This window comes from Scyliorhinus canicula, chromosome 15 (genome assembly GCF_902713615.1).
Source record: "Scyliorhinus canicula chromosome 15, sScyCan1.1, whole genome shotgun sequence".
Lineage (NCBI taxonomy): Eukaryota > Metazoa > Chordata > Chondrichthyes > Carcharhiniformes > Scyliorhinidae > Scyliorhinus > Scyliorhinus canicula.
In genome coordinates this window covers 55,906,030-55,927,771 of record NC_052160.1, presented here as the reverse complement: position 1 = coordinate 55,927,771, position 21,742 = coordinate 55,906,030, and the positions used below count along the sequence as shown (strand labels likewise).

At 41.7% G+C, this 21,742-nt stretch overlaps 1 protein-coding gene and 1 pseudogene across 3 annotated transcripts in view; both read right to left on the bottom strand.

The window, feature by feature from the left end:
• The window catches only part of sdk1a (sidekick cell adhesion molecule 1a), a 1,043,142-nt gene that overhangs the window by 873,355 nt on the left and 148,045 nt on the right, over positions 1-21,742 (bottom strand). The gene's annotated exons all lie outside the window — the stretch shown is intronic.
• LOC119979209 lies at positions 19,808-20,016 on the bottom strand (annotated as a pseudogene).

The following is a 21,742-nucleotide window of genomic DNA, read 5'->3' as shown; positions in this document are numbered from 1 at the left end:
CTGGCAAAGGAGAGATGTTTCAGACTTTGAAAGAGAAGTGGTGGGTGAAAAATTCCTTCTGAAGTTGAGACCCAAGAGTCGGTTATTAACTCAAGAGCGGACTTCAAATTAAAATACTACACTGCTGTAGTTGACCTGTGACAGCACATTAAAAACATGGCAAAAGCTCATGAGGCTGTCAGCATTCTGGTATAGCATCTCCCAGGAGTATCCAGTGCTGAGTAAAACATGCATTTTGTTGCTATTGCCCTTCACAATGACCTATATATGTGAGGTTGGACATTTTTCATAAAGATGAAGTACCTACACCTCAAGGACTGCAGTGGTTCCAGAAGGCAACTCACAACAACCTTCTGAAGGGCAACTAGGGATGGGCAATAAATGCTGGCCTAACCAGCGACACCCAAATCCCATAATTTAATTTTTTTTAAATGTAAACATTGGCCTTCATTCTAAGAGGATTTGAGTTCAGAAGTAGTGATGTCTTATTGCAGGTATTCAGGGCCTTGGTGAAACCACACCTGGAGTATTGCATGCAGTTGTGGTTTCCCTAAGAAAGGATATACTTGCCATAAAGGGAGTGCAGTAGTGGTTCACTAGGCTGACGTCAGGGTCGGCAGGGCTGTCCTGTGATGAGAGATTGGCTCGGCTGGGCCTGTATTCACTGGAATTTAGAAGGATGAGAGGAGATCTGATTAAAACATAAAGTTCTAACAGGGCTGGATAGACCAGATGCAGGGAGCATGTTTTCCATGGTTGGGAAATCTAGATTCCAGGGGACACCGTCTCAGGATATAGGTAACAGTACCTTCATCATTATTATGGATTGTTGGGACGGTAATTGAAATTGTCCTTTTTGTAGACGTACATACATGGGCAATTTCGATTTTGTCAAGTTGATGCTAGCGCTATTGCTATATTTGAACAGCTTGACTAGAAGCAGACAAAATTCAAAAGCACACATCTTTAGCAGCTGGGATGCTACAGTGACTTTGCTATATGCAGATCACCCAGCCATTTCCTGGTATCACATCAAAATTTTAACGGCGCAAATGGAAACCATTTGGCTGATCATATCTGCACCAGCTCTACAACTGAGCATCATGACTTAGTGCCATTTCCTGCCTTTTCCCCTTACCCCTGCAATTCTCCAGTCCGTTGGCAGCTCGCCGGTATCTAAAGACTGGAAGATTATGGCCAGCACCTCTGCAATTTCCATTCTCACTTCCTTCAAGCAGTAAAATTAATTGACTGAAGGCTTGCTTCTCGATTGATGGAAACCTCAGGAGGAGATCAAGATTGATCATTTGATTGGGATTTTTACTGAAGATGGTTGCAAATATTTAAACCTTATCTTTAGCATTAACCTGCTGGGCTCCGCCATCATTGAGGAAGGTAGCATTCATAGAGATACCTCCTCCTCCCATTAGTTGTTTAATTGTCCACCATCATTCACAACATAGCTTGGCAAGACTGAAGAGTTTAAATCATATCCATTGGTTGTGCGATCGCTTAGTTCTGTAGTGCCAGTCTGTATTAAAGTTCTAATAGATTGAAGCTGTAGCGCTAGTAAGACCCACAGTTCGCACATCTGCCAGACATCGGTGGCAAGTGGTTAGCACTGCTGCATCACGGCGCCAGGGACCCAGGTGCAATTCCGATGTCAGATGACCGACTGTGTAGAATTTCTAAATTCTCCCATGTATGCGTGGTTTTCTGCTGGGTGCTCCAGTTTCCTCCCATGTCCAAAGATGTGCAGGCTGGGTAATTGACCATGCTAATAGTGCGGTTACAGGGATACGGGTGGGGGATTGGACTCTAACAGAGCAGGGGCCGATACAGACTCGATGAGCCAAATTGGCCTCCTTCTGTACTGTAGGGATTCTATGATTCTAAGATCTCACCATCAGATAAGTAATAAACACGATCTTAATCCAGGAATTGGCGACATCAAACACCAAAATTGACCCGAGGGAAAATACCAAGCATATTAGGGTTGCAATCTTCCTCTGCTTTAAACTTTGAGTATGGGCTGCTAAGCACAGGAATAAAGGGAACAAGGGACAGAATTCAAGGCAGTGATTGGAAACGTGCAGCTGGGGGGGGCCACATGCGGCCCATCTGAGTTCTGAGTGTGGTCCACGAGATATTTTGCTAATGGCCGTCTATGCGCAGAGTTCTCACATTCTGCTCATTTCCATCCACGTACTTTTTCCCTTTACACCTTACTTGAGAAAGGACGTACTGGCGCTGGAGGGTGTGCAGAGGAGATTCACTAGGTTAATCCCAGAGCTGAAGGGGTTGGATTATGAGGAGAGGTTGAGTAGACTGGGACTGTACTCGTTGGAATTTAGAAGGATGAGGGGGGATCTTTTAGAAACATTTAAAATTATGAAGGGAATAGATAGGATAGATGCGGGCAGGTTGTTTCCACTGGCGGGTGACAGCAGAACTAGGGGGCATAGCCTCAAAATAAGGGGAAGTAGATTTAGGACTGAGTTTAGGAGGAACTTCTTCACCCAAAGGGTTGTGAATCTATGGAATTCCTTGCCCAGTGAAGCAGTTGAGGCTCCTTCATTACATGTTTTTAAGGTAAAGATAGATAGTTTTTTGAAGAATAAAGGGATTAAGGGTTATGGTGTTCGGGCCGGAAAGTGGAGCTGAGTCCACAAAAGATCAGCCATGATCTAATTGAATGGCGGAGCAGGCTCGAGGGGCCAGATGGCCTACTCCTGCTCCTAGTTCTTATGTTCTTATGTTCTTATGTAAAACGTCCTCCCCGTGTGTGCGTGGGTTTCCTCCGGGTGCTCCGGTTTCCTCCCACAGTCCAAAGATGTGCGGGTTAGGTGGATTGGCCATGCTAAATTGCCCGTAGTGTCCTAAAAAAGTAAGGTTAAGGGGGTTGTTGGGTTACGGGTATAGGGTGGATACGTGGGTTTGAGTAGGGTGATCATTGCTCGGCACAACATCGAGGGCCGAAGGGCCTGTTCTGTGCTGCACTGTTCTATGTTCTATGTTCTATGTTCTAAAGCAAGTGAAGCGAGGTGATACGAACTGCACACAGCATTGACTGTGAAAGTTGTGCGTTCCTTCTGCGTCCAAAACGTTAATATTTATTTTGTTTTTAACATTTGTAGTTGATGATACTTCTATTAATATATGATTAAGCATTTTCTATAACTCGCTATGAAATATTAGTCGATCTGTATTAAATATATTTAATCTTATTCATGGGGCCATGGTTAGTGAACAAGTCGGATTTCAATCTTGCAGCCCACTGAGATGAAGGAGGACCACTCATGCGGCCAACTCACTAGCTAGGTCGCCCATCTTTGATCCAAGATCTTAAGCATAAGAAAATGGAAGTGAAGTGGATGCCACTTCATGTGGTGGCAAAATAAGAAAGGAAGTGAAGAAATTCAAGGTTGGAACGTGCTAATAGAACCAAAGTTCAGTTCTGCTCCAATGCACATGTCTTTTTTTCTGGATAACCCAAACAAGAGCCTGAGGTTGCATGGAGGAAAAATGCTCAAGTTTGAGTGCCTGGAAAGAGAGGGGAACAATAGCCACTGTGATTAACTTTCCATCCAGGTGAGTTACTTACGGAAACAATTTGCTTGATCATTTTCTCCCTCTTTAGTAGAAACTCATATTAAGGAAAGCTTTCAGATCTTGTGAATTTCAACTTTCTGGTCCTTGGCATTGGGACATTTAATATCGGTTTAATTGCTGTGATACTTTCTGCTTTTGTTATAATAAATTGCTTATGGAGACAACTCACATTTTAGTTTTGTCAGTTTTACACAAAACATGCAAGGGAACTGTATCAGACTTCATAAATAAAGAGCTTCAAACATTCTCGAAATACATGCTTCCAAAGGAGTGTGTCAAGTACCTTAACTTTATGAGTTGCGTACAGTTGCACAACAGCACCATATGGAGGTAGATTACATCAACTTTGAGACCACTGTTCTGAACAGATAAAATATACACATTATTCATTTTTGAGCTTCGAATCTTGGCATTATACGGTTTGATTTTGTGTTACATTACAAAATTACAAAAGGGCAGCTCGGTAGCATGGTGGTTAGCATAAATGCTTCACAGCTCCAGGGTCCCAGGTTCGGTTCCTGGCTGGGTCACTGTCTGTGCAGAGTCTGCACGTCCTCCCCGTGTGTGCGTGGGTTTCCTCCGGGTGCTCCGGTTTCCTCCCACAGTCCAAAGATGTGCGGGTTAGGTGGATTGGCTATGCTAAATTGCCCGTAGTGTCCTAAAAAAAAGTAAGGTTGGGGGGGGGGGGGGGGGGGGGTTTGTTGGGTTACGGGTATAGGGTGGATACGTGGGTTTGAGTCGGGTGATCGTTGCTCGGCACAACATCGAGGGCCGAAGGGCCTGTTCTGTGCTGTACTGTTCTATTTTTTAAAAATTCACATCATCAAATTTGGACAAATCGAGAAGAGTTTAGAAAGTAGAGGGTTGAGGTTGAAAGGGAAATTAGGAAAGCAAAGTGGGCTAAACAGCTGGCTTGTAATGCAGAACAAGGCCAGCAGCGCGGGTTTAATTGCCATACCAGCCTCCCCGAACAGGCGCTGGAATGTGGCGACTAGGGGCTTTTCAAAGTAACTTCATTGGAAGCATACTTGTGACAATAAGCGATTTTCATTTTATTTTCATGTAATGAACAAATAATTTGCTTCTGTCTTCACGATAGAGGATACAACAAAATTTTCCAGTAATTGCTGTAATCGGGAGGTGGAGGAGAGAAACTTATGAAATTACGGTCAATAGGGAAGCAATGCTGAGCAAACTGATGAAGATGCGGACTGACAAGTCTCCAGGTCCTGACTAGAGGCTTAAAAAGAGGCAGCTAACAATGCATTGGTGTTAATTTTACAAAATCCTCTAGATTTCGGAGACATTTCATCAGACTGGTGTACAGCAAATATAATCTCTCTGTTCAAGAAAGGAGGGAGACAAAAAAAAACAGGTAACGCCAGTTACTTTGATGTCTATTGTTGGGAAGGTGTTAGAATCGATCATTAAGAAATCATATCTGGGGACCTAGAGAAGCTGAAGAGTTGGGGAGAGTCAGCATGGATTTAAGACAGGAAAATAATGTTTAACCAATTTACTATAGATCTTTGAAGTAGTGACATGTGTTGTTGATAGAGGGGAGCCTGGAAACATACTTTGATTTCCAGAAAGAATTTGATAAGGTGCCACATCAAAGTATATTGTGGAAAATAAAAGCTCCAGGAGCTGTCAGAGCTAATAGGATTGAAAATTTGATTGCTGGCAGAAAGCAGAGTATGCATAAATGGCTCTTTGTCTGAGAGGCAGGGTGTGATGAATGGAGTCCTACAGGAGTATGCACTGAGGCCTCAACTTTTTACAATTTATATAATTGACTTACAGGAGGTGAGCGAAGGCTAAATTTGCAAACGGCAGAAACATATGTATGAATGTTGAGGAGACATTAAGAGCTTGCAGACAAATATAGATAGGTTGAGTGAGTAGGTGAAAATCTGGCAAATGGGGTATAATGTGGGAAAATATGGAGTTGTTCACTTTGACAGGAAGAATAACAAAGCAGAGTATTACTTAAATAGAAAATGAGTGCAGAACTCTGAGGTGCAAAGAGATCTAGGTGTTCTCGTGCCTGCAGGTGCAGCATGTAATTAAGGCGGCTAATGCAATACTCTCCTTTCTTCAGAGAGGAATGGAACACAAAAGGAAGAAAGCTGTGCTTCAGCTGTGCAGGCATTGGATTGGATTTGTTTATTGTCACGTGTACTGAGGTACAGTGAAAAGTATTTTTCTGCGAGCAGCTCAGCAGATCATGAGGAACATGGAAAGAAAAGGGAATAAAAGAAAATACTTAAAGGGATACAATGTAACTACAAATGCACTGGCATCCGATGAAGCATACAGGGGTGTAGTGTTGATAAGTTCAGTCCATAAAAGGGTCATTTAGGAGTCTGGTAACAGCGGGGAAGAAGCTGTTTTTGAGTCTGCTCGTGTGTGTTTTCAGACTTCTATATCTCCTGCCCGATGGAAGAAGTTGGAAGAGTGAGTAAGCCAGGTGGGAGGGGTCTTTGATTATGCTGCCCTCTTTCCCCAGGCAGCGGGAGGAATAGATGGAGTCAATGGATGGGAGGCAGGTTCGTGTGATGGGCTGGGCTGTGTTCACGAATCTCTGAAGTTCTTGCAGTCCTGGGCCGAGCAGTTGCCATACCAGGCTGTGATGCAGCCAGATAGGATGCTTTCTTTGATGCATCCGTAAAAGTTGGCAGGAGTTAATGTGGATATGCCGAACTTCCTTAGTTTCCTGAGGAAGTATAGGCGCTGTTGCGTTTTCTTGATAGTAGCGTCGATGTGGGTGGACCAGATTTTTGGAGATGTGCACCCCTAGAATTTGAAACTGCTAACCATCTCCATCTCAGCCCCGTATATGCTGCAGGGGTGTGTACAGTACTTTGCTTCCTGAAATCAATGACCAGCTCTTTAGTTTTGCTGGCATTGAGGGAGAGATTGTTGTCGCTGCACCACTCCACTAGATTCTGTTTCTCCCCTCCTGTATTCCGACTTGTCGTTATTCGAAATCCAATCCAATCCAATCCTGAATGGCATTGACATGGTGTACATGGAAAGGATGTTTCCTCTTGTGGGTGATTCCAGAACGAGAGGACACAGTTTAAAAATTAGGGATTACGCTTGTAGACAGACATGAGAAGAAACTATTTTCTTAGAGGGTGGTGTGACTTTGGAACTTTTTTCCTCAGAAGGTGGTGGAAGTGGAGTCATTGAATATTTTTAAGGCAGAAGTAGATCCTTGTTAGAAAGGGAATTAAAGGTTATCAGGGGTATGGGAGCATGGGATCAAACAGAAACAGGTCAGCAGATGGAAAGTGATTTCTAGTGGTGCTCCACAGGGCCCTTGCTGTTTGTGATTTGGACTTAAATGTGGGAGGCTTGATTGGGAAATTTGTAGATGGCACAAAAGTTGGGCCATGCAATTGACAGCGAAATGGGTAGTTGTCGTCTCCAGAATTATATCAATGGTTTGCTTCAGGCAGAAAAGTGGCAAATCCAGGATAATGTGAAGTAATGCATTTGGGGAGAGCAAATAAAGCAAAGGAATACTGAATAAATGGGAGAATATGGAGAGGGATTGAGGAAGTGAGACAACTTGGAGTGCATGGTCACAGATCCCTGAAGGTGACAAGTCAAGTGGATAGGTAAAGAAAGAATGTAGAATGTTTTCCTTTATTGGATGAGGTATTGAATACAAAATGAAATGAAAATGAAACTTGCTTATTGTCACGAGTCGGCTTCAATGTGAAAAGCCCGCAGTTGCCACATTCCGGCGCCTGTCCGGAGAGGCTGGTACGGGAATCGAACCGTGCTGCTGGCCTGCTTGGTCTGCTTTAAAAGCCAGCAATTTAGCTCAGTGAGCTAAACCAGCCCCTCAAAGCTGGTTTCAAGGCAGCCCCTCAAAAGCAAGGTGCCATGCTGGAACTGTATAAAATACTAGTTGGAATTGTGTGTACAGTTCTGGTCATAATACAGAGAACACATAATTGCTCTGGAGAGGGTACAGAGGAGATCAAGAAAGTTGGCAGGGTTTTTAAATTACAGCTTTGCGGAAAGATTAGATCGGTTAGAGTTGTTTTCCTTGGAATTGAGGAGACTGAGCGGTGACCTAGATGAGGTGTACAAAATTAGAGGAGCCTACAATGGGTAGACAGGAACAATGTTTCCGCTAGCTGAGGGGTCAATTACCAGGGGGCCACAGACATACGGTAAAAGATTAGATGGGCATGAAGAAGGACTTTTTCATCCAGAGGGTGGTGGGCGTCTGGAATTCAGTGCTTGGTGGTGGGCGTCTGGAATTGGTGGTTGAGGCAGAAACTCATTTAAAAAGCACCTGGATCTGCACCTGAAGCACTTTAACCTGTCTTATTCTGTGCTGCAACCTTTCTACGGTTCTATCCCATGGCACTATTTTAATATGAGCAGAGAGTACTCCCCGTACCCTGGCTAATATTTATCTCTCAACAGTGACCATGAAAGTACCTCATTGATTGTAAGTGCTTTGGGACATCCTGAGGTTGTGAAATGTATTATATAAACACAACTCCTGCCCTTTTCTATTATATGTGATTAGTGAAAAAATGGCATCTTGGTGCTCGCAATCATTTCAGTCAATTAATTCTATATATAGCCTCAACACACTGAGTACCATTTTCTTATGTCCATCTTGAGTACTACAATTGCCGCTGAAAGGTTTTAGCAAGTTCTTCAGATTTGTTTCTGTATGAATCTGCAAAATTTACAACTGCAGTGGGCGGCACAGTTGCACAGTGGTTAGCACTTTACTTCATAGCGCCAGGGTCCCAGGTTCGATTCCTGCTTGGGTCACTTTCTGTGCGTAGTCTGCACGTTCTCGCCATGTCTGAATGGGTTTCCTCTGGGGCCTCCGGTTTCCTCCCACAAACGAAAGACAGGCTTGTTAGATGAACTGGACATTCTGAATTCTCCCTCTGTGACTACACCCCTGTATGTTTCACCCGATGCTGGTGTTATCTAGTTACATTGTGTACCTTGTGTTGCCCCCATTATGTATTTTCTGTTATTTCCTTTTCTTTTCATGTACTTAATGATCTGTAGAGCTATTCACAGAAAAACACTTTTCACTGTAACTCAGTACACGTGACAATAAACAACTCCAATCCAATCCAAGCAGATTCCAATCTCAATGCACTGCAGAATGCATTTACTGTGGTACAAACATGTCTGATGGCATTATTGCAGATATAAAACTTTAAACACAAGTTGCTTTTCAAAGTAACCTGCTCTGATAATTTGACAATGCCCTTTAACAATGCACTGAAATGTGCACAGAGGTCAGATGGAGTTATGGTCAATGAGCACAACTAAATTAACAGGAGTTGTTACTAATGGGGCAGATGAAATCTTCAAGAATGATGGTTGCTCTTTCCAGAGAATGCAAAACAAAACAACCCATTATTAATTAATAAACTTGGAGGGAGGGTTACCGTTAATACATATTTAAATATTTAGAAGTACATATAAAATACTGTGGATTGAAAATCTTTTGTTAACCTGATGTATTCCAGAATGAATTCATGCCTCATGACATTTAAAATTTTGGCCCAATAATAAATCGTTAGCTTTAAAAAAAATAAACTTAAAGTTCTTATTTGACCAATACTTGCTTGTCTCATTGGCTTCTTGTTTAGAGCAGTAAATCTACAAAATCTACCTTTTTGCAAAAACATTTTAAGTTCAGATTTTGTTTCTTTTCATTCACTAGAGTTGGTTTTTATTGGCTCACAGAGTTCAGGGAGCTTTAGTCTTGCTTTAAAATCAATCTTCACACAGCTTTTTAACCATTGTGCAGTGCCTGTCTACATTCCTTCGAAGTAGAAATCATGTTATCAACGCTCAGCACATGCTTCAAGCTTCCTGCTCCATTTGTTAATCAGAACGTGAACAAGTACAAAATACAGCAGGTCACGTCCACAAAACAGCCCAATTTCCAACACTGCTGTAGTAATGGAATTGATTTGAATATACTAGAACAACTTTGCCTGGGGATGTTACTTGCAACCCTAGTAAACCTAAGAAGCAGAAAATATTTCTTCTTTTGATGTCGGTTTTAAATTTACCATTTGCCTTCCTCCACACATCATTTTCCAGCAGAGGGATTAGGATAAGTACAAGGGTGAAAATATTGTACCATCCTGATCAACAGTTTTAAGTCAAGGTAAATAAACTAAAATATGATGCTGCTGACATCATTCAAGATTTCAGCAAAACGATGGACAGAGCCTTGATTATTCCTGTGTTGGGTTTGTGGAAATTAGCAAGTTATTCTCTAATTTCCTATAATTATTGAACAGTTGCTTAGAGGGCAAGATAGATATTTTTCTATAGTACATATACAGATCATGGAAAGAGGTTAGATACTATGATGATAAAGTGCTCTCTACCTAATTGCCCACCAACACAAGGCTCCTTTCCCCTCCTCTGGTTATTCAATGCCTAAATGACTCTGTACTTGGCTCTCTTACAAGGCCTACCGTCCTGTTTCAGATCAGCACTTATTTTAAATTAACAAATCATATTTAATTATTTGGTATACATTGTCTTTTTGGTCTAATTTGCAACAGGGACAAAGCTGGAGTAATCAGAACACCAGGAACGTTTGGAGCTATTTGCGTCAAGTAAACAGCATATCCATGTTCATGTTGATTACTTGTAGTCACGTATGTCAAGATCAATTGGTTTGATTGTTTAAGCAATCAACTGGGACGAAACTAATCAAATTATTTGACAAATAGCAATAGATGCCACTCTCCATGTGGATAGATATAATTGATCATTGTGCTGTTAGCTTTATCTTACTTGCTCATGCAATGTGGATGTTGTTGGCAAGGCCAGCATTTATTATCAACCGCTCTTTCTCAAACCACTGCAGCCCCTGGTTTATATAACACCCACAGTGCTGAAAAGAGGGAGCTCCAGGATTTTGTCCCGGTGACAGTGAAGGAATTATGATATTGTTCCAAGTCAGAATGGTGTATGACTTGATGATGGACTTGCATGGGAACACCATCACCTGCATTCGCTGCCCTTGTCCTTCTAAGTGGGAGAGGCCATGAGTTTCAACGCTGCTGTCTCAGGCAGGCATTGACAAACTCGGGGGCGTGACCCGTGGGTGAGTCGCGCGCGGGTGGGTGTCGGGAGGGTCGTGGAGACGTCCATCGTGGCGCTCCCGATCGTGCAAATCTGCATGCAACAGCTGCAGCAACCGGCTGTCAATAACGCCGGCTGCAAGTGGCCCACAAACATGTAAAACAAAGTGCAGCTGCACTGCACATGCGCAGTGCGCCCGCATTTTTTTTTAACCGGTCACAGCTTTTTGTTTTACAAGCTTGGGGGGGGGGGGGGGGATTCCTTTTATTCATTTATTTTATTCCTTTTATTTTTCTATTTTTCATTTATTTCATTCATTTTTTTTTACAAGTTCGGGGGGGCGTTTTATTTGATAAAATTGTACAGGTCCAACAGGTTCCATTGGAGGAGCATGAACGAGGGCCAAAGGGACCCAAAACCATTTCCCTCCATTTTTGACTGCAGCAAACAAGGTGAGAGAAAATGTGGGTCGTGCAGGTTGGCCGGCCGGCGTGGGTCACGTAGGTTGGCCGGCGTGGGTCGCGCAGGTCGGCCGGTTGGTAAACATGGGTCCCCGGGAAAAAAGCTTGCAAAGCACTGGTCTAAGGTGAGTCCCTGCAGTGCATCTTGTAGATGGTGCACACTGCTGCCAGTGTGCATCAGGGAGGAGGAAGTGAATGTTCACGGTAGTGGATAGGGTGCCAAACATGTCCTGGATGTTGTCAAGCTTCGAGTTGATGGAGCTTCACTCATCCAGGGAAGTGGACAGTATTCCCTCACCTCACTCTCCTGATTATATCTAGATGACAATAAATAGACATTGAGGAGTCAGGAGGCAAGTTATTCCCTGCAGAATTCCCAGCCTCTGACCAGCTCTTATAGCCACAGTATTTATACGCCTGGTTCAGTTCAGTTGCTAGTCAACGGTAACGCTATGATGTTGATAGTAGAAGACTCAGCAATGATAATGCCATTGAATGTCATGGGGACATGGTAAGATTTTTCTCGTTGGAGATATCATTGCCTGGCCCTTGTGGCACAAATGTTATTTTCCACTCAACGGCCTAAGCCTGAATATTGCTCTGGTATTGCTGCATATGACCATGGACGGCTTCAGTCTCTCAGTATCTTTAGTTTGGTGAAGATTGTGCAATCATCCACAAACATCCCTACATTTGGCCTTCCCTCCATCATAAGATCATTGGTGAAACAGCTGAAGATGCCTCGATCTTGGATATTTCCCTGAGGAACACTTGCACAATATCTTGCAACTACAATGATTGACCTCCAACAACCACAACCATCTTCTTTTGTACAAGTGACTCCAGCCAGTGGAGAGTTCTCCCCAATTTCCATTGACTTCAGTTTTGCTAGGGTTCCTCAATGCCATACTCGCTCAAGTGCTGCCTTGATGTCAAGGGCAGTCACTTTCACCTCAAGTCTGAATTTTTGGCCATGTTTGGACCAAGGCTGTAGACTTCAAGAGCTGAGTGGCCCTGGCAGAACCCAAATTGGGTGTCTGTGAGCAAGTTATGAAATAACGCACACTGTTCACCACACTCTCCATCACTTTGCTGATTATTAAAAGTAAACTGAAGAGGCAGTCTTCAGTACTATTGTCGGAATGTCGTCAAGAGCCCATATTTTTTTTCGGTACCCTGTGTCTTCAGCCATTTCTTGTTATCACATGGAGTGAAATAAATTGGCTGAACATCTGTGAAGCTAGGGACCTCAGGAGGAGGTCAGGATGGATCATTCACTCAGCAATTCTGGCTGTAAATGGCTGCAAATGGTTCAGCCTAGTCTTTTGCACTGAAGTGCTGTTCTCCCCCACCATGGACAATTAGAATATATATGGAGTCTCCAGTCAGTTGTTTAATTGCCCACCACCATTCACAATGGAATGTAAATGGCCTGCAGAGCTAAGATCTGGCCCATTGGCTGTGGGATCGCTTTGCTCTATTGCATGCTGTTTCTAATATTTTGCATGCAAGTAGTTCTGTGTTATAGCATCACCAGGTGACATTTCATTTTGGGTATACCTGGTGCTGCTCCTGGCATGCCCTCTGTACTCTTATGAAGCAGGGTTAATTCCCAGCTTGTGTGTGTGTGTGTGTGTGTGTGTGTGTGTGTGTGTGTGTGTGTGTGCGCGCGCGTGGGCTTTTCACAGTAACTTCATTGAAGCCTACTTGTGACAATAAGCGATTATTATTATTCTCAGTGTGAAGACGGAACTTAAGTCTCCACAAGGACTGTACAATGGTGACTCTGACCAATACTATCTCGGACAAATGCATCTGTGGCATGTAGATTCTAGAGCAAGAGGTCAAGTAGGCTTTTCCTTCTTGTTGGCTCCCTCACCATGTGCCAAAGACCAGTCTAACGGCTATTTCCTTTAGGACTTAGCTAGCATTATCAATAGTGGTGCTGACAAACCACTCTTGGTGATGTACACTGAAATTCCCCACCCAGAACATATTTTGTGGTATTCAACATGGAGGAGTACTGATTCATTAGCTATGGGGGAAACAGTATGAGGTAACCAGTAAAAGGTTTTCTTGCCCTTGTTTGACCTATTGCAATGAGACATCATGTCCAGTCGATGTTGAGGGCTCCCATGGCAACTCCATCCCAATGGTCTACCATCTCTGATAGGATGGTGATAGTATTGTCTGGGATTAGTCTATAAAGTATGATTTTGAGTATGACTGTCAGGATGTTGCTCAACTAATCTGTAGGTAATGAGGACTTTGTCAGGTTGATAGGGCCGTGTTTGTTATTGTAGTTTCTGGTGCCTATGTCAGTGCTGGGTTATCTGTCTTTGGAGCAGTCTGATACAACTGAGTGGCTTGCGAGGTAATTTCAGAGAAAACTTAAGAGTCACCATTGCCACGAGTCTGAAATCGCATGTGGGCCAGGCAAATGGAAACATATTTCTTTCCCTAAAGGACACAAGTGAACCAGATGGTTTTTAATGACAATCGACAATGGTTTTGCTGTCACCATGAGACTAGGTATTTCAAGATTTATTAATTGAATTCAAATTCCACCAGCCATGGTGAGATTTGAACCCTTGATACCAGAGCTTTAGCCCAGACCTCTGGATTACTAGAGTAGTGACATTATCGTTACACCACTGCCTCTCCCTTTCCTACACTTGCAGTTTATTTCAAATGATATTTTAATGCTTTTAATATTTGTCTGAATAATGGATTATGCTTACCATGTTTGTCAATTTTTTTAATCCTGAGTAAGGATGAATTACCCATGTCAGGTATCGAAGAGGCTGCTCAATGTCTTTGAAGCTTAACTTCATTGCAGGTTCTTCACTACTTCACAGCTTTGATCAATTGTGAATGATATCTGCCTATTTTCCTCAAAACTAGTTTGAACATCAAACAAAAGAGAAAGATGTAATTGAGCCTGGCACTCTTATATTCCTCAGTTGTCTTCTTGCCATTGTTATAAGATTTGGGAGCAAAAGGAATGCTGTGAAATACTGCTGCCCTCATGGTTTCATTATGAAAATTACTGCAGAATACTTCAACAACTTAGGGATTTTTATTGCCTCCAGAACAACACATGACTTCACCGCATCTCAACTCATCTGTTACTGAAACCCTCATTCAAAACTTTGTCACTCACAGAATTGACAATTCCAAAGCACTCCTGGCTGATCTCTGTAAACTCAAAAGTCAGGCAAAACACTTCCACCCATGTCTTCACTCGCATAAAGTGCCTCATTTTCAAATCCCTCCATGACCTCAATTTTCCACATCTCTGCAAACATCTCCAGCCACAAAACTTTGTGAGATATCTCTAATTCTGGCCTCTTGAGTATCCCCAATTTTAATAGCTCAATCATTGATTGCTTCAAAGCACTAGGCTCTGCAATGCCCTCCCTACATCTCTTCACCCCATTATCTCACTTTCCTTCCATAAAGCCTACCTTGGTCGCCTGGCCTAATATCTAATGTAACTTGTGTTGTATTTTGTTTTATAATGCTCTCGTGAAGTGTCTTAGACATTTTATTATGAAGAGTCTTGGTCATTTTAGTATAGTAAAGGCACTATATAAATAAATTGTTTTTCTTGTTGTTCCAAGGGATAAATCTTTTACAACCTTTTTTATTGGTGTCACAAGTAGGCTTACATTAACACTGCAATGAAGTTACTGTGAAAATATTTACCTGTGATAAATCAAGTATTCTAATACTGATCTCATTCTACTGTTTGACCAATGTTGTATATTATCTGTCTCTTAATAAACTGTAACTTGCCAGGTTCAGCCAGAACTATATGGTCTCTCTCAACATGTTATTTTCCATCAATTTCAGAGAGATCACGATACACGGAGGTAACCAGTCCTGTTGCCAACATACATCCCAATAATAAACTGGTTCAATGCATGGTACATACTCAATGCATCACATTTCTGACCATATGGAATGAAGATCTGCTTATGGAGATGACTTTTGCATGGAGCATTGGATTAAAAGCATGAGGAAGTATTTGAAATGTGACATCTGGAATAAATCTTAATTGAATTGTGAGTAAGCTAAGCTCTAAAATTTTGATAAAAACGTAAAAAGAACAGCATGGCTATAATTTTTCAAATGTGACAGGCCATTGGAGGTAGAGTGGAAAAAAGCAGAGTTAGAAACTGTGGAGCATGCGTACAGACATGGATATGAAAGAGTGAAGAACAAATGTTCAGAAAAAGTGAAGGTCTCAAGAGGAAAGAGAGTGGGAGATAAAGAGGAGTAGAAAAACAGATAAAGGAAGACCAAAAAAGACGAATTAGTTTATAATTCGTATTCAGAGCATTGCTGAGAAGATCAATTTGTGAATTGAGAAATAGCAAAGAATGGGGCCAGAGTGCCATGCAAACATAAGCCACAATTATAAATGACACATGTAGTTTACACAAGAAACAAAGTGTGAAGTACTACCATCAAACCTTTTACCAGTAAATTACACATAATAAGCCAGAGATATAATTATATATTGTAATGTATACACTTAAAAATTTTATTTTGCTGCGATTAGATAAGATTATATCAATGAGTAAGGTAACTGAACTTAGAATTACCACTGTTTTTATGGGATCCAAATTAATCAAGAGATTGAAAAAGAAAAGTGCAAAATGTTACATTAGATTACATTTCATAGGACAAGCGAACTCAGGTTCAAATTTGTTAACTGAAAGCACTTCTTCACACAAAGAGTAATCAACACATGGATAATTATAGCGGTAGCAAAAATCTGGAATTCATTGAAGACACAATCAAATACTGAAATTAGGGAGGATATTCAGAGCATCATAGGACAGTAGTACAGCACAGAAGAAGGTCTTTGAGCTCACCCAGCAGGTTAGGAATCAACTTAGTCCCACTGCCTCATGCTTTCTCCGTGTCCCTTCAATTTAGTCTCCATCAAGTACTTCGCCCAATTCAAAGAATTTAACCAATTCCCCGTTGAAAGCTACTATTGCAGCTGTGTCGACCAACCATCCCATCAGGCAGTGCATTCCGAATTCTAACCACTAACTGCATAAAAATCTGTTTTTCTCGATGTCCCTTCCATATACTTTGCCAATCAAAATCACCTCAAACCTGTCCCCTGCAGTTATTGATCCTTCGGCCATTATAAATAGTTCCTCTTTATTTACTCTACCTAAACTCTTCACGATTTTAAGCATCTTAGCTAAATCTCCGCTTAAGACATCTCTGCTATAAGAACAACAACACCGGCTTCTCCAGTCTATTCATGTAACTTTCATCCTTTAATCCCCAAAACCATTCCAGTCAATTCCTTGTGTACCCTCTCCAAAGTCTTCACATACTTTCTTAAGTGTGGTGCCTAAAACTGAATGGAGCACTCCAGATGGGGCAATGGGTGACTGAGGTACTATTGTTAGGTCTTTCCAAATGGATGAATTGAAGTGTGTCAAATGGACTTCCTTGTCTATAATTATCCTTCAAGAAATTAAGTATTTTTCAAACTCGAACACAATAAGACACCATTAAGAATTATTGATGACACCAATAATAATTATCATCATTTTTGTTAGCTTTTGTTAAAGAGGAATGTCATCAATTATCAGGAACAGCATTCATCTAAAGGATGTTAGTGAATCGAAAGCACTATTTGACTATCTATTAATCCATTCTCCTGAAACAGAAGACACCAGGCCTTCGCAATCAAAAATGAGCAGGAAATTCAATGGGGTTTTTCCTCAAGGTAATAAATGTTTTGCTGCTTATTGTGGTGTGGGGGAGGGATTCCAAACTTGTGCCGAGTAGAATGAATATTCCCGAATTATATTTGTATAACTTCAAATAAAAATAGAAGTACTGGAAATGGAGGTCAGTCAGCATCCATGGATAGAAAAGAGATTCATCACATACGATCTTCTTCCTTCTCTTTACTCACTTACCTTGGCTTTGTTCGTCCTTTCCAAGTATTTCATCTGCACCAGCTTCGATTTCTCATGAAAGGTTATCGACCTAAAGTTCTAACCCTACCTCGGTCTCTCCACCGATGCTGTCAGGCCTGTTAAGTATTTCTGACTTTACATCAGTGCTCAAGATTCTGCAGTACAGTATGCTGCTTCTGTTTTAAGATATCCAGTCTGCGTGCACAACCGTTAAGTGCTTGACATAAGTGCTTGTGTCTTTATCACATTAAAGGAACTACATAAGTGCAGGCTTTTCTCTCCATGGGCAGGGTTGAGTGTAATGGATGAAAAATACTAAGATCTTTTATCAATTTTTCCAATTAAGGGGCACTTTAGCGTGGCCCATCCACCGATCCTGCACAACTTTGGATTGTGGGGGGTGAGACCCAAGCAGACACGGAGACTATGCAAACTCCACATGGGCAATGACCCAAAGCCGGGATCGAACCCAGGTCCTTGACGGCATGCTAACCACTGCGCCACCGTGCCACCCCATAACTTACTGAGATGATGGGAAAGTTTGGCAATTTAAGTTTTACTTCCATAGTTTCAGCATCAGTATTGTTATTAAAGTCAGAAATGCTGGATTGTCTTTCAGAAGTAAGTATTACTTCCAAGCCTATATAAAAGCCTCGCAGACAGCTTTTCACTAAAATATTCAAATTTTGAAAAACTGTAACTCCCTCAATGATGAAATCGAAATAAATGCTTGACAATACAGAATAGATTAATAAACCCCTATAAATAGAAAAGATAGTTTCATTGAGTGTACCCTTCTTAATTTCATTTTGCTTTTGCGGACACAGAATTTGCGGAATCAAAATTTGAAGACCCAGAAAAATAAGAAAACTACGAGTGTCATACCAACATGCTTTAGGGCAGAATTTTTCAAATGGTGGAGGTTCCCATCCCACCACCCAAGGAGTTGACAGGGAACACCTCCCACCGATAGAGCGAGTTCCGACACAAAAAGCGTCTGAATAGGTGCACCCAATGCCTCTCATAAAATGATGTGGAGATGTCGGCGTTGGACTGGGGTGAGCACAGCAAGAAGTCTTACAACACCAGGTTAAAGTCCAACAGGATTGTTTCGAATCACGAGCTTTCCTCAGGTGAATCATAAAATGGGAAACAAGTCAGAGGTAGTGGGTACGTGGCAGGGAGACTACATGCTGCATTTTACAAAACAGCGCCGTCAAAACCACGGCAGGTGACCATAGATTTCCATCTTATATTTTCATGCATATGCGCACACAAATATTCAGAGTGCAATATCAGTCATTATTGCACCTACAGTCAAGGTAACAAGCAAAAATCACTGAATTATTATAGAGCAGGAGGCTATGTGGCCCATGGTGTCTACACCGGCTCTCCAAACGATCATTATGACCTAGTACCATTCTCTTGCCTCTACCCTGTACCCCTGCACATTTCTATTCAAGTAATCATCTGTGAGGTAGCCAATTGGATACAAAATTGGCTTGACGACAGAAGACAAAGGGTGGCTGTAGAGGGTTGTTTTTCAAACTGGAGGCCTGTGACCAGTGGTGTGCCTCAGGGGTCAGTGCTGGGTGCAGTGTTATTTGTTATCTATATTAATGATTTGGATGAGAATTTAGGAGGCACGGTTAGTAAGTTTGCAGATGATACCAAGGTTGGTGGCATAGTGGACAGTGAAGAAGGTTATCTCGGATTGCAACAAGATCTTGACCAATTGGGCCAGTGGGCCGATGAATGGCAGATGGAGTTTAATTTAGATAAATGTGAGGTGATGCATTTTGGTGGATCGAATCGGGGTAGGACCTACTCAGCTAATGGTAGGGAGTGGAGGGAGTTATAGAACAAAGTGATCTAGGGGTACAGGTTCATAGATCTTTGAAAGTGGAGTCACAGGTGGACAGGGTGATGAAGAAGGCATTCGGCATGCTTGGTTTCATTGGTCAGAACATTGAATACAGGAGTAGGAACATCATGCTGAAGTTGTACAAGACATTAGTACGGCCTCACTTGGAATACTGCATACAGTTCTGGTCACCCTTTACAGAAAGGATATTATTAAACTAGAAAAAGAGTGCAGAAATGATTTACTGGGGTGCTACCGGGATTTGATGGTTTGAGTTATAAGGAGAAAATGGAAAGACTGGGACTTTTTTCCCCCTGGAGCATAGGTGGCATAGGGATGATCTTATAGAGGTCTATAAAATAACGAGGGGCATAGATAAGGTAGATAGTCAACATCTTTTCCCAAAGGTAGGGGAGTCTAAAATTAGAGGGCATGGGTTTTAGGTGAAAGGGGAGAGATACAAAAGGGTCCAGAGGGACAATTTTTTCACACAGAGGGTGGTGAGTGGCTGGAATGAGCTGCCAGAGGCAGTAGTAGAGGCGGGTACAATTATGCCTTTAAAAAGCATTAAGACCTTTATATGGGTAAGATGGGTACAGAGGGATATGGGCCAAATGCAAGCAATTGGGACCAACTTAGTGGAAAAAACTGGGCAGCATGGACAAGTTGAGCCAAAGGGCCTGTTCCCATGCTGTAGAACTCTATGACTCAGTGAATAATGCTCTCTCGAATGCCTCAACTGAATCACACTTCCAGGTTGTGCATTCCAGGCCCAAACCACTCATTATGTGAAAAACATATTTTTTTTTTCCAGTTATTTTATCAGAGTTACAAAGCCAGAGATCAGAGTGTGGACAGGGACGAACCCCTAATCCACATCCTTGCCTGCTCCAAAAAACAATTCAAATTGAATCCAATTCATGGTCTGCACAATAGAGACATACCAGATCTTAGCTAAAAGGCCGAGATGTAGATACTACACTTGATCTTAGCCAAAAGGCTGAGAAACGATATGAAAAACATTTTAATTTCATTACATTTGCTTCTTTTGAAAATCACTTTAAATCTGTGCCCTCTCATACTTGATCCCTTTCTGAGCTGGAACAGGTTCTCCCCATCTACTCTGTTCAGCCCCCTCAAAATTTTGAATATCTATATCAAATCTCCTCTTGGCAGTCTTCGCTCCAAGAACAGTCACAACCTCTTCAATCTATCCTCATAACTGAAGTTTCTCCTCCCTGGAACCATTATCGTAAACCTCTTCTACTCTCCGTCCAATGCATTCGCTCTCTATTGTAAATAATACTCCAGCTGAGGTCTCACCAGCACCTTTTGAAAGTTCAGTGTACCCTCCTTGCTCTTGTACTCTTCCGCTCCTATTACTAATGCCCAGGATATAATAAGCTTCATTAACAGTTTTCCACCTGTCCTGCCACCTTCAATGATGAATACACATCTCCACCGAGGTCCCTCTGCTCCTGCACCCCTGAAGAATTTTACCCCTTATTTTATATTGTCCCTTCATTCTTAGAACACCAGACAAGACCCCAACATTTGTAGGATAACGGACAAGAACATCAAACAATTTTTTTTTAATTTGTAAAACTGTGAAGAAAGGATACATCACCCCAGGATTGAAGACTAACCAATAGGAATCTTTTATGTTAAAATAAACTTTAATTTAAACACAGAATTAACAACATGAACATCAAAGAAAATAGCTTTACAATTAACGGTTAAACAATACTTAAACACAAGGAAAAACTTAAACTCACCATCCATACCTGCAACTAACTCCAATTAAGCAACCTAACGTAGTTCAAATGCCACTTATAAAGTTAACAAACAGATGTTTAGCTGTGTAGAAACTTTTGGGGAGAGGGAGCGAGAGAGAGTGACCCTTTCAGGAGCAGAGCCAGTACACTTCTGCTCACCCGAGCAGCATTTTGCAAAACTGCTGTTCAACTTAAAATACTTCTGTATTGTCAGGCTCAAATCGTATGGCAAACAGACAGACCTGGCTGCTCCCTTTAATTACATCAGCTGTATCCCACTAAGACTTCACATGACCTACGGCTAAATACAACCCCTCATAAATGATCTATTCTCCAGGGAATCTCCAGCAATCATAACAATATCCCATTAGCCCTCTATATGTAAACAAGTAAATAGTTTGAAACAATCATGACCTCACCTTTTATGTAATCTTAATTACAGCTTTAGCAGACAGTCTGGATATCTTAACCTATGCTTTTTAACAACATTACTACAACAAATGTACTCCTTAACCCAGATTTTAATAACATTACTGCCACAAATATAAAATATAGTATATAACCATTTCTGCATTCATCACACTATATTCTTCCTACCAAAATGCATCATCTCACACTTCTCTGCATTGAACTTCATCTGCCACCTTTTTGCCAACTCTATCAATTTGTCGATCTCCTTTTGAAGATCTACACTGTCCTCCTCACAATTTACAATACTTCCATATTTTGTATCATCTGCAAACTTTGAAATTGTCCCCTGCACACTAAGATCTATTCTAGATCATCAATATGTATCACACAAAAACAAGTTTCCCAATACAGACCTCTGGGGGACGCCACTACAAACCTTTATCCAGCCCAAAAAATATTCATTGACTCTTATTCTGTTACCTTCAATCAGAAACCACAAAGTGATTGCCAAAGTAACAGAGCTGTTATGATAGAGGTTTATAAGATTATGTT